We start from the raw sequence: 16,525 nt of genomic DNA on the forward strand, positions 1-16,525 counted from the left end.
CGGTGCTCAGTCCCATCTGATTTTCATGATTATCCAATGCATCAAGGGTAGTGGTAGGAATGCGTACAGAGGTGGGGCTTCCCATTTCAGGCTGAGATTGTCTGCCATAACATTGAAAGCTCCTGATAGGTACATTGCTATAGGGATAATCTGGTGCCGTATGCACCAGTTCCAAAATTTCATTGTTTCGGTACAAAGGGAGCTGGCCCATGCTCCTCCTTGATGTTTGATGTAATGCATGCATGCTGTATTGTCTGTGAGGATGCAGATAGCCTTGTTCTTGATGTGGGGGAGAAAATGAAGGCATGTGTAGCATACTGCTCTTAACTTTAGAAGGTTGATGTGGAGTCTGGTTTCCTGGTAAGACCATTTGCCCTGAACAGTGTGGGAGTCCAGGTGTATTCCTCCACCCATAAGGAAGATGTCTGTAATTATAGTAATCTTCAGGGAAGGTTGTTGAAAAGGGATACCCTTTAGCATGTTGTGCATCTATCTCCACCAGTGTAGTGATGATAGGATGTGGTGTGGTATGTTGACATTTGTGGAAGGGATATAAACAGTGGCCAGCCACGCTTGAAGGCACCTCATATGAAGGCTGGGTAATTTTGCCATATAAGTTGTGGCTGCCATTTGGTCAAGGATTTGAAGACAGTTGCATACTGTTGTAACTGGTGAAGCTTGTGCTGTGTTTATGAAGGTGATGAGTGACTAAAACCAGTATTTGGACAGTGTTGCTCTGGCTGTGATGGAATCTAGTCAAGCTCATACAAATTTGAGAGTGTGCATAGGTTGCAAAGTGGATTTTTCATAATGATATGGAATCCAAGGGTAAGTAGTAGAGCAATAGTTGTATTGACCATATCCTGGGTATCATGATAGGATGTGCCTTTGATAAGGCAGTTGCCTAAGTAGGGGAAGATTATCACTCCTCTGTGGTGGAGGTATGCCGCTACTACGTCTAGGCTTTTGGAGAAGCCTTTTGGTACTGTTGATAAACCGAATGGGAGAACCTGGTATTGGTAATGGTTGGTATCTACTGTAAAGCACAGGAAACGTCTATAAGCTGGATGAATGGTTATGTGAAGGTAAGTGTCTTGGAGATTGAGGGCTGAGAAGCTATCTCCACAGTTAAACACCGGTATAATGGTTGCTAATGTGACCATTTTGAACCTTCGATTCGTTACATGTTGAGTTTAATGAATCCAAGGTTCAAAATGGTCACCGGTCAGACATTAGATTGTCATTATCACTAGAAAAAGGACTGTAATCGATGGGTAAACTGAAGGTTGGATGGCATAGAAGGTGGTATAGTGGAGATGTTGCTCTAGCCCTCGACCAAACCTTCACATTTGCTGCTTGGACATGAAAGATTGGTTTGTGTTGGATTCTTGTTGTCACTGTAGTCTGTGCTTTCGTTGTCTCTGTTTTTGTCCAAAATCATAGCATCTGTATGATTGTCTACATGACTCCCGTGGTCTTGACTAGAGTTGTATCTCTGACACTTGTTAGGCAGAGTACACATCCTAATGTTCTAAGGGTGGTACGTGAGTCCTTCATAGTTTGTAAAACCTCATTGGTTTTACTAGCAAACAGATGGGACTTGTCAAATGGAATGTGTTCTACTTTAAGATGGAGTTCCTCAAGTATACCATGAAGCCCTGCACATTACCATTGCTGGTATGCCATGTGGGCAAGAGTGTGGCTCTCTTGCATTATAGATTGAAGCAGTGGACCACTTCTGCACCAAGAGGAACTGCACGAGCTCCTGCAGTTTTGAGTAGTTGGTATGGTTATAATCGACCAGGAGCGCTGAATAATTGAGTGCCACCTAAACTTGTAAGGTGGCCGAAGAACGTTCCTGCCAAGTATATCAAGACCAAACCTTCCTGCTGAGTATATCAAGATACTTAGGGTATGTCTAGATTACAGGTTTTTTTTTAAAAAAGTGGCTTTTCGAAAAAACTGTCCCTGCGTCTAGATTGCCGCCGTCGTCTTTCAAAATTAAATCAAAAGAACGTGGTGGTTTTTTCGACCGCGGTAAATCTCATTTTACAAGGAAGAATGCCTTTTTTTCCAAAAGTGCTCATTCGAAAAAAGGCGTTCTTGAATGCAAATGGGGCTTTTTTGAAAGACAGCATCCAGACTGCCTGGGTGCTCTCTTGGAAAAAGAAGCTCACTTTTTCAAAATAAGTGGTTGAAGTCCAGACGCTCTCTTTCGAAAGAGGCTTGTAGTCTAGACGTATCCTTATAGTCCTTAGCCTGGGGAGTGGAGTAGAATTGTGGATACTTAAGAACATAAGAACGGCAATACTGGGTCAGACCAAAGGTCCATCTAGTCCAGTATCCTGTCTGCCAACAGTGGCCAGTAACCAGGTGCCCCAGAGGGGGTGGACCGAAGACAATGATTAAGCAATTTGTCTCCTGCCATCCTTCTCCAGCCTTTCACAAACAGAGGCCAGGGGCACCATTCCTTACCCCCTAGTTAATAGCCTTTTATGCACCTAACCTCCATGTATTTATTTAGCTCTTTTTTAAACTCTGTTATAGTTCTAGCCTTCACAGCCTCTCTGGCAGGAGTTCCACGGGTTGACTATGCACTCTGTGAAGAAGAACTTTCTTTTATTAGTTTTAAACCTGCTACCTATCAATTTCATTTGGTGTCATCTAGTTCTTGTATAATGGAAAAAAGTAAGTAACTTTTCTTTATTCACCCGCTCCAGACCACTCATGATTTTATATACTTCTATCATACCCCCTTCACTCTTTTCTAAACTGAAAAGTCCCTGTCTCTTTAGCCTCTCCTCATATGGGACCCATTCCAAACTCCTAATCATTTTAGTTGCTCTTTTCTGAACCTTTTCTAATGCCAAAATATCTTTTTTGAGGTGAGGAGACCACATCTGTACACAGTATTCAAGATGTGGGCGTACTATATTTTTATATAGGGGCAGTAAGATATTCTTTGTCTTATTTTCTATCCCTTTTTAAATCATTCCTAGCATCCTATTTGCTTTTTTGACTTCCGCTGCACATTGCATGGATGTTTTCAGAGAGCTATCCATGATAATTCCAAGATCTCTTTCCTGATTAGTTGTAGCCAAATTAGCCCCCATCATATTGTATGTATAGTTGGGGTTATTTTTTCCAATGTGCATTACTTTACACTTATCCACATTATATTTCATTTGCAATTTTGTTGCCCAATCACTCAGATCTTTTTGAAGTTCTTCACAGTCTGCTTTGGTCTTGACTATCTTGAACAGTTTAGTATCATCAGCAAACTTTCTGGATATCAAGTACACTATATCTACTGGACTCCCCTTGTCCACATGTTTGTTAACCCGTTCAAAGAACTCTAATAGAATAGTAAGACATGATTTCTCTTTAGAGAAATCATGTTGACTTTTGCCCAACAAATTATGTTCTTCTATGTGTCTGACAATTTTATTCTTTACTATTGTTTCAACTAATTTGCCTGGTACTGACGTTAGACTTACCAGACTGTAATTGCCAAGGTCGCCTCTAGAGCCCTTTTTAAATATTGGCGTTACATTAGCTATCTTCCAGTCACTGGGTACAGAAGCTGATTTAAAGGATAGGTTACAAACCACAGTTGTTAGTTCCGCAATTTCACATTTAAGTTCTTTCAGAACCCTTGGGTGAATGCCATTCGGTCCCGGTGATTTGTTACTCTTAAGTTTTTCTGTTTGTTCCAAAACCTCCTCTAATGACACTTCAATCTGGGACAGTCCCTCAGATTCATCACCCACAAAGGATGGTGCAGGTTTGGGAATCTCCTTAATATCCTCAGCCGTAAAGACTGAAGCAAAGAAATCATTTGGAAATGGGGGGGAATACGGCCTATAATGGCAAGGAGAAAGGAGGGTCAGGGCACAACAGGGAGGCAAGATCAAATCAGTATCTTAGATGCCTATATGCAAATGCGAGAAGTATGGGTAATAAGCAGGAAGAACTGGAATTGCTAACCAATAAATACAACTATGACATCATTGGTATTACAGAAATCTGGTGGGATGGGACACATGATTGGAATGTTGGTATGGAAGGGTACGGCTTGCTCAGGAAGGACAGACAGGGAAAAAAGGGAGGAGGGGTTGCCTTGTATATTAAAAATGTACACACTTGGACTGAAGTGGAGATGAACGTAGGAGATAGCCGTGTAGAGAGTCTCTGGGTTAAGCTAAAAGGAGTAAAAAAGGAGGGTGATAGCATGCTAGGAGTCTACTACAGGCCACCTAGCCAGGTGGAAGAGGTGGATGAGGCCTTTTTTAAACAATTAACAAAACTATCCAAAGCCCAAGATTTGGTGGTGATGGGGGACTTCAACTATCCAGACATATGTTGGGAAACTAACACAGCGAGGCACAGGCTATCCAATAAGTTTCTGGACTGCATTGGAGACAACTTTCTGTTTCAGAAGGTTGAAAAAGCTACCAGAGGAGAAGCTGTTCTGGATTTGGTTTTAACAAATAGGGAGGAACTAGTTGAGAACTTGAAAGTGGAAGACAGTATAGGGGACAGTGATCACGAAATAATAGAGTTCATGATCTTAAGGAAAGGTAGAAGGGAGACCAGCACAATTGAGGTAATGGATTTCAGGAAGGCAGATTTTGATAAGCTCAGAGAACTTGTAGGTAAGGTCCCATGGGAAGCAAGACTGAAGGGAAAAACAACTGAGGAGAGTTGGAAGTATTTCAAAGGGACGTTGTTAAGGGCCCAAAAGCAAACAATTCCGCTGTGTAGGAAAGATAGAAAATATGGCAAAAGACCAGCTTGGCTTAACAAGGAGATCTTTCATGATCTCAAATTAAAAAAGGAGTCATATAAAAAATGGAAACTAGGACAACTAACAAAGGATGAATATAAGCAAGCAACACGGGAATGCAGGGGCAAGATTAGAAAGGCAAAGGCACAAAATGAGATCAAACTAGCTACAGGCATAAAGGGAAACAAGAAGACCTTTTATAAATACATTAAAAGCAAGAGGAAGACCAAGGACAGGGTAGGCCCACTGCTTAGTGAGGAGGGAGAAGCAGTAACAGGAAACTTGGAAATGGCGGAGATGCTCAATGACTTCTTTGTTTCGGTCTTCACCGAGAAGTCTGGAAGAGTGCCTAAAGTAGTGAATACAAGCAGAGAGAGGGTAAGTTTAGAAGATAGGATACACAAAGAACAAGTTAAAAATCACTTAGGAAAGTTAGATGTCAGCAAGTCACCAGGTCCTGATGAAATGCATCCCAGGATACTCAAGGAGCTGATAGAGGAGGTATCTGAGCCTTTAGCTATGATCTTTGAAAAATCATGGCAGACAGGGGAGATTCCAGAAGACTGGAAAAGGGCAAATATTGTACCCATCTATAAAAAGGGGAATAAGAACAACCCAGGAAACTACAGACCGGTCAGTTTAACGTCTGTCCCAGGGAAGATAATGGAGCAGGTAATTAAGGAAATCATATGCAAACACTTGGAAGGTAATAAAGTGATAGGGAATAGCCAGCATGGGTTTATGAAGAACAAGTCATGCCAAACTAATCTGATAGCTTTCTTTGATAGGATAACGAGCCTTGTAGATAAGGGAGAAGCGGTGGATGTCATATACCTAGACTTTAGTAAGGCATTTGATACGGTCTCGCATGATATTCTTATTGATAAACTAGGCAAATATAACTTAGATAGGGCCACGATAAGGTGGGTGCATAATTGGCTGCATAACCGTAGTCAGAGAGTTGTTGTTAACGGTTCTAAATCCTGCTGGAAAGGGATAGCAAGTGGAGTTCCTCAAGGGTCTGTTTTGGGACCCGTACTGTTCAATATCTTCATCAATGATGTAGATATTGGGATAGAGAGTACGCTTATTAAGTTTGCAGATGATACCAAACTGGGTGGGGTTGCAACTTCTTTGGAGGATAGGGACATAATTCAAAATGACCTTAGCAAGTTAGAGAAATGGTCAGAGGTAAACAGGATGAGGTTTAATAAAGAGAAATGCAAAGTGCTCCACTTAGGAAGGAACAATCAGTTCCATACATACAAGATGGGAAGCGACTGTCTAGGAAGGAGCATGGCGGAAAGGGATCTAGGGGTCATAGTGGACCACAAGTTGAATATGAGTCAACAGTGTGATGCTGTTGCAAAAAAAGCAAATATGATTTTAGGTTGTATCAACAGGTGTGTTGTAAGCAAAACTCGTGAAGTCATTCTGCCGCTCTACTCTGCACTAGTTAGGCCTCAGCTGGAGTACTGTGTCCAGTTCTGGGCGCCACATTTCAAGAAAGATGTGGAGAAATTGGAAAGGATACAGAGAAGAGCGACAAGAACGATTAAAGGTTTAGAGAACATGACCTATGAAGCCAGGCTTCATGAACTGGGCTTGTTTAGTTTGGAAAAAAGAAGATTAAGGGGGGACATGATAGCGGTTTTCAAATATCTAAAAGGGTGTCACAAGGAGGAAGGAGAAAATTTGTTCCTCTTGGTTTCTGAGGACAGGACGAGGAGTAATGGGCTTAAAGTGCAGCAAGGGAGGTTTAGATTGGACATTAGGAAAAAATTCCTAACTGTCAGGGTGGTCAAACATTGGAATAAATTGCCAAGGGAGGTGGTGGAATCTCCCTCTCTGGAGATATTTAAGAACAGGTTAGATAGACATCTGTCAGGGATGGTGTAGACGGAGCGTGGTCCTGCCTTGAGGGCGGGGGGCTGGACTCGATGACCTCTTGAGGTCCCTTCCAGTCCTATTATTCTATGATTCTATGATTCTATGATTTAGTCTCTCCGCAATGGCTTTATCATACTTGATTGCTCCCTTTGTGTCTCGATTATCCAGGGGCCCCGCTGTTTTTTTTAGCAGGTTTCCTACTTCTAATGTACTTAAAAAACATTTTGCTATTACTTTTTGAGTTTTTGGCTAGCTGTTCCTCATAATCTTTTTTGGCTTTTCTTATTACATTTTTACACTTAATTGGCAGTGTTTATGTCCCTTTCTATTTACCTCACTAGCATTGGACTTCCACTTTTTAAAAGATGCCTTTTTATCTCTCTCTCTGCTTCTTTTAAATGGTTGTTAAACCAAGGTGGCTCTTTTTTAGGTCTCTTACTATGTTTTTTAATTTGATGTATACATTTAAGTTGGGCCTCTACTACGGTGTCTTTAAAAAGTTTTCATGCAGCTTGCAGGGATTTTACTCTAGTCACAGTACCTTTTAATTTCTGTTTAACTAATCTCATTTTTTCCTAATTCCCCTTTTTGAAATTAAATGCCAGAGTGTTGGACTGCTGAGGTGTTCTTCCCACCACAGGAATGTTAAATGTTATATTACGGTCACTATTCCCAAGTGGTCCTGTGATAGTTACCTCCTAGATCAGATCCTGCGCTCCACTCAGGACTAAATCGAGACTTGCCTCTGCACGAGTCACTCCTCTTCAATCCTGGTGAAACAGACTTATTGAGCAGGGAACAGAACACAGGAATTAACTTTTTTTCAAGTTTTTTTAAAGAAAAAACAGGGAAGAGGGTCCAAAAGTTGGAAAAGAGTGAAAACTGAAGAACTTTTCAAACTCTTTTGTTGTTTTAGGCCAAAGGAGGGTGACTGCAAGGACTTCCATCTGCTGCCGAGGACAGCAGAAAAGGAACTGAGGCGCTGCACTGTGTGTGCAATCAATGGACACTAACAATGTGAGGGGACACTGCTGCGCATGCATGGCATGGCTGGGCACTACTAGAAAAGATCTCTCATTACCAGTGTGAGGACACACCAGCAACCACAGCGGATCACTCACAGGGATAGCACTCAAACAAAAACTGTCTTTTCTTCTTAGAGTGCTTGTTCATGTCCATTCAACATCGGTAACTGCTAGCAGTGTCTATGGAAGTGGTTAGGAGACTCAGGAACATTCAGATTGCAACACTGCTCTACCAAAGGCCACATCGCTCTTCACATGGTGCATGATCGCATAGTGGGCTGCGAAGGTGTGTTCCAATGACCACATTGCCACCTGACAGTTTTCGTGGATCGGGACATTCACCAGAAAGGCTGCAGAAGAGGCCTAGGTCCTAGTCAAATGAGCATTGACTAAATTCGGCGACAGTGTTATGCTTTTTTATAAATACATTAGAAGCAAGAGGAAGACCAAGGAGAGGATAGGCCCACTGGTCAGCGAGGAGGGAGAAACAGTAATAGGAAACTTGGAAATGGCAGAGATGCTCAATGACTTCTTTGTTTTGGTCTTCACCGAGAAGTCTGAAGGAACGCATAACATAGTGAATGCTAGAGGGAAGGGGGTAGTTTTAGAAGGTAAAATAAAAAATGTTAAAAATCACCTAGAAAAGTTAGATGCCTGTAAGTCACCAGGGCCTGATGAAATGCAGCCTAAAATACTCAAGGAGCTGACAGAGGAGGTATCTGAGCCTCTAGCTATCATCTTTGGAAAATCATGGAAGACAGGAGAGATTCCAGAGGACTGGAAAAGGGCAAATATAGTGCCCATTTATAAAAAGGGAAATAAGAACAACCCAGGAAACTACAGAGTAGTTAGTTTAACTTCTGTGCCAGGGAAGATAATGAAGCAAGTAATTAAGGAAATCATCTGTAAACACTTGGAAAGTGGCAAGGTGAAAGGGAACAGCCAGCATGGATTTGTAAAGAACAAATCATGTCAAACCAAGCTGATAGCTTTCTTTAATAGGATAACGAGTCTTGTGGATAAGGGAGAAGCGGTGGATGTGGTATACCTAGATTTAGTAAGGCGTTTGATACGGTCTCGTATGATATTCTTATCAATAAACTAGGTAAATACAACTTAGATGGGGCTACTGTAAGGTGGGTGCATAACTGGCTGGATAACTGTACTCAGAGAGTAGTTATGAATGGTTCACAATCCTGCTAGAAAGGCATAATAAGTGGGGTTCTGCAGGGGTCTGTTTTGGGACCGGCTCTGTTTAATATTTTCATCAACGATTTAGATATTGGCACAGAGAGAAGGCTTATTAAGTTTGCAGATGATACCAAGGTGGGAGGGGTTGTGACTAATCTGGAGGACAGGGTCAAAATTCAAAATGACCTGGACAAATTGGAGAAATGGTCTGAGGTAAATAGGATGAAGTTTAATAAAGACAAATGCAAAGTGCTCCACTTAGGAAGGAACAATCAGTTTCATACATACAGAATGGGAAGCGACTGTCTGGGAAGAAGTACGGCAGAAAGGGATCTAGGGGTTACAGGGGACCACAAATTGAATATGAGTCAGCAGTGTGATGCTGTTGCAAAGAAAGCAAACATGATTCTGGGATGTATTAACAGGTGTGTTGTGAGCAAGACACGAGAAGTCATTCTTCCACTCTACTTTCCGCTGGTTAGGCCTCAATTGGAGTATTGTGTTCAGTTCTGGGCACCACAATTCAAGAAAGATGTGGAGAAATTGGAGAGGGTCCAGAGAAGAGCAACGAGAATGATTAAAGGTCTAGAGAACATGACCTATGGGGGAAGGCTGAAGGAATTAGGTTTGTTTAGTTTAGAAAAGAGAAGATTGAGGGGGGACATGATAGCTGTTTTCAGGTATCTAAAAGGGTGTCATAAGGAGGAGGGAGAAAACTCGTTCATCTTGGCCTCTGGGGATAGAACAAAAAGCAATGGGCTTAAACTGCAGCAAGGGAGGTTTAGGTTGGACATGAGGAAAAAGTTCCTAACTGTCAGGGTAGTCAAACACTGGAATAAATTGCCCAGGGAGGTTGTGGAATCTCCATCTGTGGAGATATTTAAGAGTAGGTTAGATAAATGTCTATCAGGAATGGTCTAGGCAGTATCTGGTCCTGCCATGAGGGCAGGGGACTAGACTTGATGACCTCTCAAAGTCCCTTCCAGTCCTAGTATTCTATGATTCTATAGTTCTGTCTCAACCTCCTACCCTAGCCCAGCTACAGTGAGTGAGGGTGGAGTAGAGTGAACCAGCAAGAGAGGTGGAATGTAGTGAATGGGGGCAGGGCCTCAGGGAAGGGGTGGGGTCAGGCATATGGCCTCAGAGAAGGGCCAGGGCTACAGTCCTTGGTTTTATGTGATTAGAAAGTTGGCAAACCTAGGTCCATTGTGGGGTGATAAGTGACAACTAGGGTAGTATGGTCAGTGGGGGCTTTTTTTTGTACTGAAGCAGGCTCTTTATGTGTATTTGGAAGGCCTGTTCCATGTTGTGATCTACTTCGCTTGTGGAGTGTCCTTTCTTGTTGAAGATACGGTAGTTTTAAGCGTATTATGTATTTGGGACTTTCGTCTCAGAGCATATTTTACGGAATTTGAGTGCTTGTCTATAGAAAACACAGTACCTTCAGCCTGGACCAAAATGTTCTGGTACTTTTGCCATCGATGGAGCCATGTAGATTAGGCTGATCGGCAAAGGGAAATGAAGCCGTGATTTAAATAATCGCGACTTCATTTAAATTTAAATGGCTACTACGCTTAGCCGACAAACAGTTGATCAGCTGTTTGTCGGCTAAGTGTGCGAGTCTGGACGCTCCCCGGCCGACCTGAAAGCCCTTTATCGACCTCCCCGTTATGCCTCGTAGGATGAGGTTTACCGGGGAGGTCGATAAAGGGCTTTCATGTCGGCCGGGGAGCGTCCAGACTGCCCCGATCTGCCGACAAACAGCTGATTGGCAGAGCGGGGCAGCCATTTAAATTTAAATGAAACCACGATTATTTAAATCACGACTTCATTTCCCTTTGCCGAACAAACAAATCTACATGGCTCCGTCGATGGAGCCATGTAGTTTAGATGTACCCAAAGTTACCTCATTCACACCATGGGTGAGATGTCACATTGGAGGGACATTCCCATGCTTTGGGGGTGTTCCAATAGTATCAGAAATGAAAGGGGAGTGAGACACTCAGAAAGGTGTCAAACGGATTCCTAGGCAAAAAAACCTTGGGAACAACTGTAATAAATAATGTAATAAAAATGCTCAAAGTATATCTTTTAAAAATAAGAACATTGACAAGATAATTTGTTTTCTTACTTTGGCCCACTGAACCTATCTCACGTAACACATAGAATACAGAGACAGATTCTGCTACATTTGTTCATGCTGAAAAATGCCTCACTCTTCAAGCATTCCCACTTAAATGGATGAGGATATTTTGGGGGTAAGGTAGTACTCAGTGCAAGTAAGGCTGGCAGAATCTGGGCCAGTATTATGTGAAAAGATGTGTGAGTAAACCTAGCAACAGAGATGAAAGTGGATTTGTGGAAAATGACAGATTTGATGGCTTTTCCCCATTATTACTATTTTTTTTTTCTACCAGAATGAAGTTGGTTTTACACCTAAAACTATTATTATGTCCACTAAAAAACAAAAAAAGGTGTAGGCCTTTCAAAACTTTAGTTTCACAAAACAGAGGCTGCTGAGAGATATATCTTCATGTACTACAAATCCATTCAAGAGTGTGCACCAGTGATTCCACAGTATGCCTAACTAATCCTTGAAAGGGGACAAGGGAGAAACTGAGGATGGTTGTCAGACTAGAATGCAGAGAATGAAGGCTGAAATTCACTTCTAAGAAGAGTTCCTTTAGGTTGTCTTGGCCCTATGCACTAGTTAAGGACTCAAACCTGAAACACGTGGTGCACATGGGTAGCAGTTTACCTTCATGCCTCATGCTAGGATTGGGGCCAAAGTAATGCCAATTAAGCTTTGAGCAGAGGACTAAAGTAAGACAAATAACGAATAGGACATTTTCTGCAGAGGGGTAAACATCATCTTGAGATAATTTTCTTCTAGAGTGTCTCAAAGAGTTTTTCAACTAGATGAGGGAGATGTTAAGGCAAGACTAAATTTGCACATTAAGAACACCTGACACTAAGTGCCAAGAATTTGCAAAATGAAATCAGAATTTGGTAAAATCCTGAATTTCAAGTATTTTATTGTTTGGAAACCTGTGCCGTAGAGACTCCATAGGATGGAATCTCATATGTTATGTCTACACTGGCGCTTTTTATTGGAAAAAAGTATGCTAATTGAGCTCCGCAATTTGTGTACCTTTTTCTGATAGTTTTGTCGGAAGAGACTTTTCCGAAATTTGGCCCGTCTACACTGGGCCAAATTTTGGAAAAAACCTCCTCTTTCAGAAGAGCCCTTCTTCCTTGTGGCACGAGGAAGACAGGACTTCTGAAAGAGTGCGTCTGCTCTTCTGCAAAAAATGTCAGAAGAGCAGACGCGTTCCCTGGACGCAGCAGAGTTTTTCCAGGATGCTGGAGGTATCCCAGAAAAACTCCGTAGTCTAGACACAGCCATACTGATTCCCTAGGACTTACTGCCAATGGGTCTCCCCTGACATGGAACAATGCCATTAATATTTTTATTTTGTGAGTTTAAGAATTACCTTTATTTTGTACATTTTATGGCTTTATTTTCCTGGCATTCCTGTTAGTGCTAGAAGTAGAAAGAGAAGGAAACATTCCACTGACATACTCTTGAATTGAATAGTATATCAATGGGTCTTTGATGATTCTGCCAGGTTTTGTGTATTATTGTTAATGAACATTCACAGCATTCGCCAAAAGGTCTTTGTAGAAAGTGCTATTAGGCTGCCAAATTTCAGCACAGTATGAATTTTCATAGCCAAGTTATAAACCCCTGAAAATTGTGTTTTATAAATGAAAAGCTGACAGATCTTCAACTGCAATGGCATTAATGGATGCAACTGTAATGACTGTATATGTGCATAAAATAAATTATATCCTTACAGCCTTTCATATGTTTGTAGTATCACTTATCACTGAGCAATCTGAAAGCCATATGTTTCCCTCAAAATGCCACTAGGTGGAGATAGTGATTCACAAAATGCCTCCAGACAGTTTTCTAGCTGCAGCACTGCAGTTACTTCCAGTTAACATAATTTAATTTCCTTATTCAGTGTATTACTGAATTGTGTGGGTTATTTTTTCAGTGGATGCCTCACAAAATGTAAAATAAAACTATTCAAGCGCTGTATAGATAGAAAATCTCCCTCTCTCTCCCAAACACAAACACACAGCTCAAAGCAAGTTTAAAGACAAAGTACAAGAAGTTTAAGGCTAGACATGATATATGTGTTAATATTCTTAATTATGAAAAGAAAGAGAAGAAGCCAAGGCAGAACACCACATATAGTTTCATCTGCAGCTATGAGAGACAGCCTGATCTATGTTTTTAAATCTCCAGTTGCTTACATTTTAACACTTTGCTGGCAAAATTACACCAAGATTTCTCCATCTTTCTTCCACACCACTGATCCTTTCTGGCAAAATTTGTCTTAACTGTTCATTTATTTTCACCTAGTGAAGTCAAAGGGAGACTAACATACGCAGGTCTGGGCCCGAAGGTGGGCTGTCCAGCTGTCCTTTCTACAGAGTTTGTCCCATCAAGGGGCAACAGATCCAGCCTTCCGAGGTGTCATTTATGAGTAGTGACTGATATCGTAGATCCTGTCCCTCTGCTTCCCCCCTCAAACAAATTTTGAGCCATTTAAATGACTTGATGTATAGAAGCATTTAAGTTGAAAATTCACCCAGGAAGTTTAAAAGGGAGGTCACACGAATAGGAAGAGGAAAACTGTCAGATACTTTGTCTTAAACTTTCCAAGTGACTAGTGATTTAGCATGTACTCATTTTTGAGTGTTCAGTGTGAGATATCATATAGGAGCCAGTGAGCAGAGACTAGTCGTGCAGCACAATCTGCAACCTGAGCTTTTCTGAGTGTTGACATTGCAATACCTTAAAACTCAAGCACCTCATAATGAGTCACTTCAGATAATTTAGGCCTTTGTCCAAGAGAAAAGCAATTAACAAATAAGAAGAAATAAGGCCTATGATTCTTCTTCACTGAAGGTCACAGTCTGACAACATTCTCACTCGAGGACATTAGCATCCTACTTTGTGTTATATGGAATTCTCCAAACTTTGAAAATGTTTTGGTCTTTAAGGTCATTGTCAACAGGATGGGATGGCAAATGAGCAAGTCCCACCACTTGGGACCGCACATCATGCTCTAGATTGACTGCTATCCTTGACACCTTGTAGTGAGTTCATAATTTAAAAAGATGAAACTGCTCTCTAAATAAATACATAAAACGAATCAATAAAAATGACTGAAATTTAAGAACAGTCTCAAAAAGTTAATGGAAAAACGATGTAAAAATTACCACTCCCTCTTCAGTACTTCAACACGAACTCTCAACAGTGGTAGATGGATAAGTGAGAATTCTGATTAAATGATATGTGTAAAATTATAGGTCAGTAATTTCTTCTTCTCTAGAGATACTCTTCCACATAACTCTCACTCCTGGAGAGTAAGGATCTCAAGGATTGTTTCAGAGGAAAAAAAGAGTGACAGTAGAGCTACAAAAGGCAGTAAAATTAAACCACACCAAAAGACAAATAGGAGAATTTATTTAGTTATTTAAATAGTAAAAGGGTAATATACTTTCTAATAATCACAGGCATAATACAGATGAAAGATGTAAGCAAACAGAAAAGCTTGAAATAAAATGGATCAACTTGGATAACAGATATTATAAAGTAACAAACTCTGGCTGTTGGGAGGATTTGGACTCCACCTGCCTCAGAAATAGATTTTGTATCATAGGGTACGTCTAGACTGCATCGCTCTTTTGGGATACCGGAAGAATCCCAAAATAGCAACAGCACGTCTTTAAAAGTACCTGCTATTTCCTGGGTGTGCTATTCCATATCCCTGTAGCCCTCGTTCCATGAGGTTTAAGGGATTTGTCAGAATAGTGCCTTATTTTGAAATTTGGAGCTGTATAGACAGCGCCAAATTTCAAAATAGGCTTTTTATTTAGACTTGGAATAAGCTACACAATTTGAAACAAAATACAGGACTATGTAGCACTTTAAAGACTAACAAGATGGTTTATTAGATGATGAGCTTTCGTGGGCCAGACCCACTTCCTCAGATCAAATAGTGGAAGAAAATTGTCACAACCATATATACCAAAGGATACAATTAAAAAAAATGAACACACATGAAAAGGACAAATCACATTTCAGAACAGAAGGGGGATGTAGGGGGGGGAAGGAAGGTGAATGCCAGTGAGTTAATGATATTAGAGGTGGGGAAGGGGAAATGTCTGTGAGTTAATAGTATTAGAGGTGATAATTGGGGAAGCTATCTTTGTAATGTGTAAGATAGCCGGGATCTTTGTTAAGTCCGGTGCGGAGAGTGTCGAATTTTAGCATGAATGCCAGTTCAGAGGATTCCCTTTCAAGTGCAGATTTGAATGTCTTCTGAAGTAGGATGCAGGTTAGCAGGTCATTAAGACTGTGTCCTTTCTGGTTGAAATGACAAGCAACTGTTTTTTCTTTGTGATCCTGTCTAATGTCTGTTTTGTGGGCATTGATTCTTTGGCGAAGTGTCTGAGACGTTTGTCCAATGTACATAGCAGACGGACACTTACGGCACATGATAGCATAGATTATATTTCTGGAGGCGCAGGAATATGTATTCTTGATCTTGTAACTCACTTGGATAGGCCCAATTTGCATTGCACAAATTGTATAGCTTATTCCAATGGAAGGGTGCTGTCTAGAAGCACCAATAGAGAAATGAAATAGAATTCCTTCTTAGAAGCCAAATCCAAGCAATAACACTTTGGGAAATACAGGGAGAGGACCAAGGATTGCCTTGCAGATAATTGTGATGTAAACATCAATGAAGCGGGCAGCAGAGATCACTGTACTCTGGATAAATGTTTCTTGACATGGCCAGACAGGTCACAGCAGTGTGAAAGGTACTTAGACCTGATCCCCTTAGAAACAGTGCTGCACAGTGAACTGGTATTAAATGAAACAAAGAGCTGAGTGAACTTTTGAAGGTGTCTAGTATGCTGCAATTAGTATCTGCTACAAGGGTCTCCCTAGGATGGGTATATGGGGAGGTGCACACTGAGGCTGTGTCTACATTGGCATCCCTTTCCGGAAAAGGGATGCTAATGAGACACTTCGGAATTGCAAATCCGCGGGGATTTAAATATCCCCCGCGGCATTTGCATTTACATAGCTGCCACTTTTTTCCAGCTCTGGGTTTTTGCCGGAAAAAAGCGCCAGTGTAGAATAGGGGATCTTCCGGAATAAGGGATCTTCCAGAAAAGGGCTTATTTTCCGGAGAATCGCGTCTACACTGGCGCTTTTGTCCGGCAAAAACCCCGAGCCGGAAAAAAGCGGCAGCCATGTAAATGCAAATGCCGCGGGGGATATTTAAATCCCCCGCGGATTTGCAATTCCGAAGTGTCTCATTAGCATCCCTTTTCTGGAAAGGGATGCCAATGTAGACACAGCCTGAGGGTATGTCTAGACTGCATCCCTCTGTCGGCAGAGGGATGTAGATTAGGCAGGTCGACATTGCAAATGAGACAGGATTTAAATAGCTCTAGTTCCCCAATGGTCTCGAGATCTTTCCATGCTGATTATTAGGAAGTGTATAGAATAAAATTCTTCTTACATCTGGTTCCAATTTATATA

The 16,525-nt window shown here is 41.3% G+C and overlaps 1 protein-coding gene across 4 annotated transcripts in view; it reads right to left on the minus strand.

Annotated features, from left to right (window-relative positions):
- The window catches only part of DCDC1 (doublecortin domain containing 1), a 605,588-nt gene that overhangs the window by 107,698 nt on the left and 481,365 nt on the right, over window positions 1-16,525 (minus strand). The gene's annotated exons all lie outside the window — the stretch shown is intronic.

This window comes from Pelodiscus sinensis, chromosome 5 (assembly GCF_052426305.1).
Source record: "Pelodiscus sinensis isolate ZL-2025 chromosome 5, ASM5242630v1, whole genome shotgun sequence".
NCBI classification, from domain to species: domain Eukaryota; kingdom Metazoa; phylum Chordata; order Testudines; family Trionychidae; genus Pelodiscus; species Pelodiscus sinensis.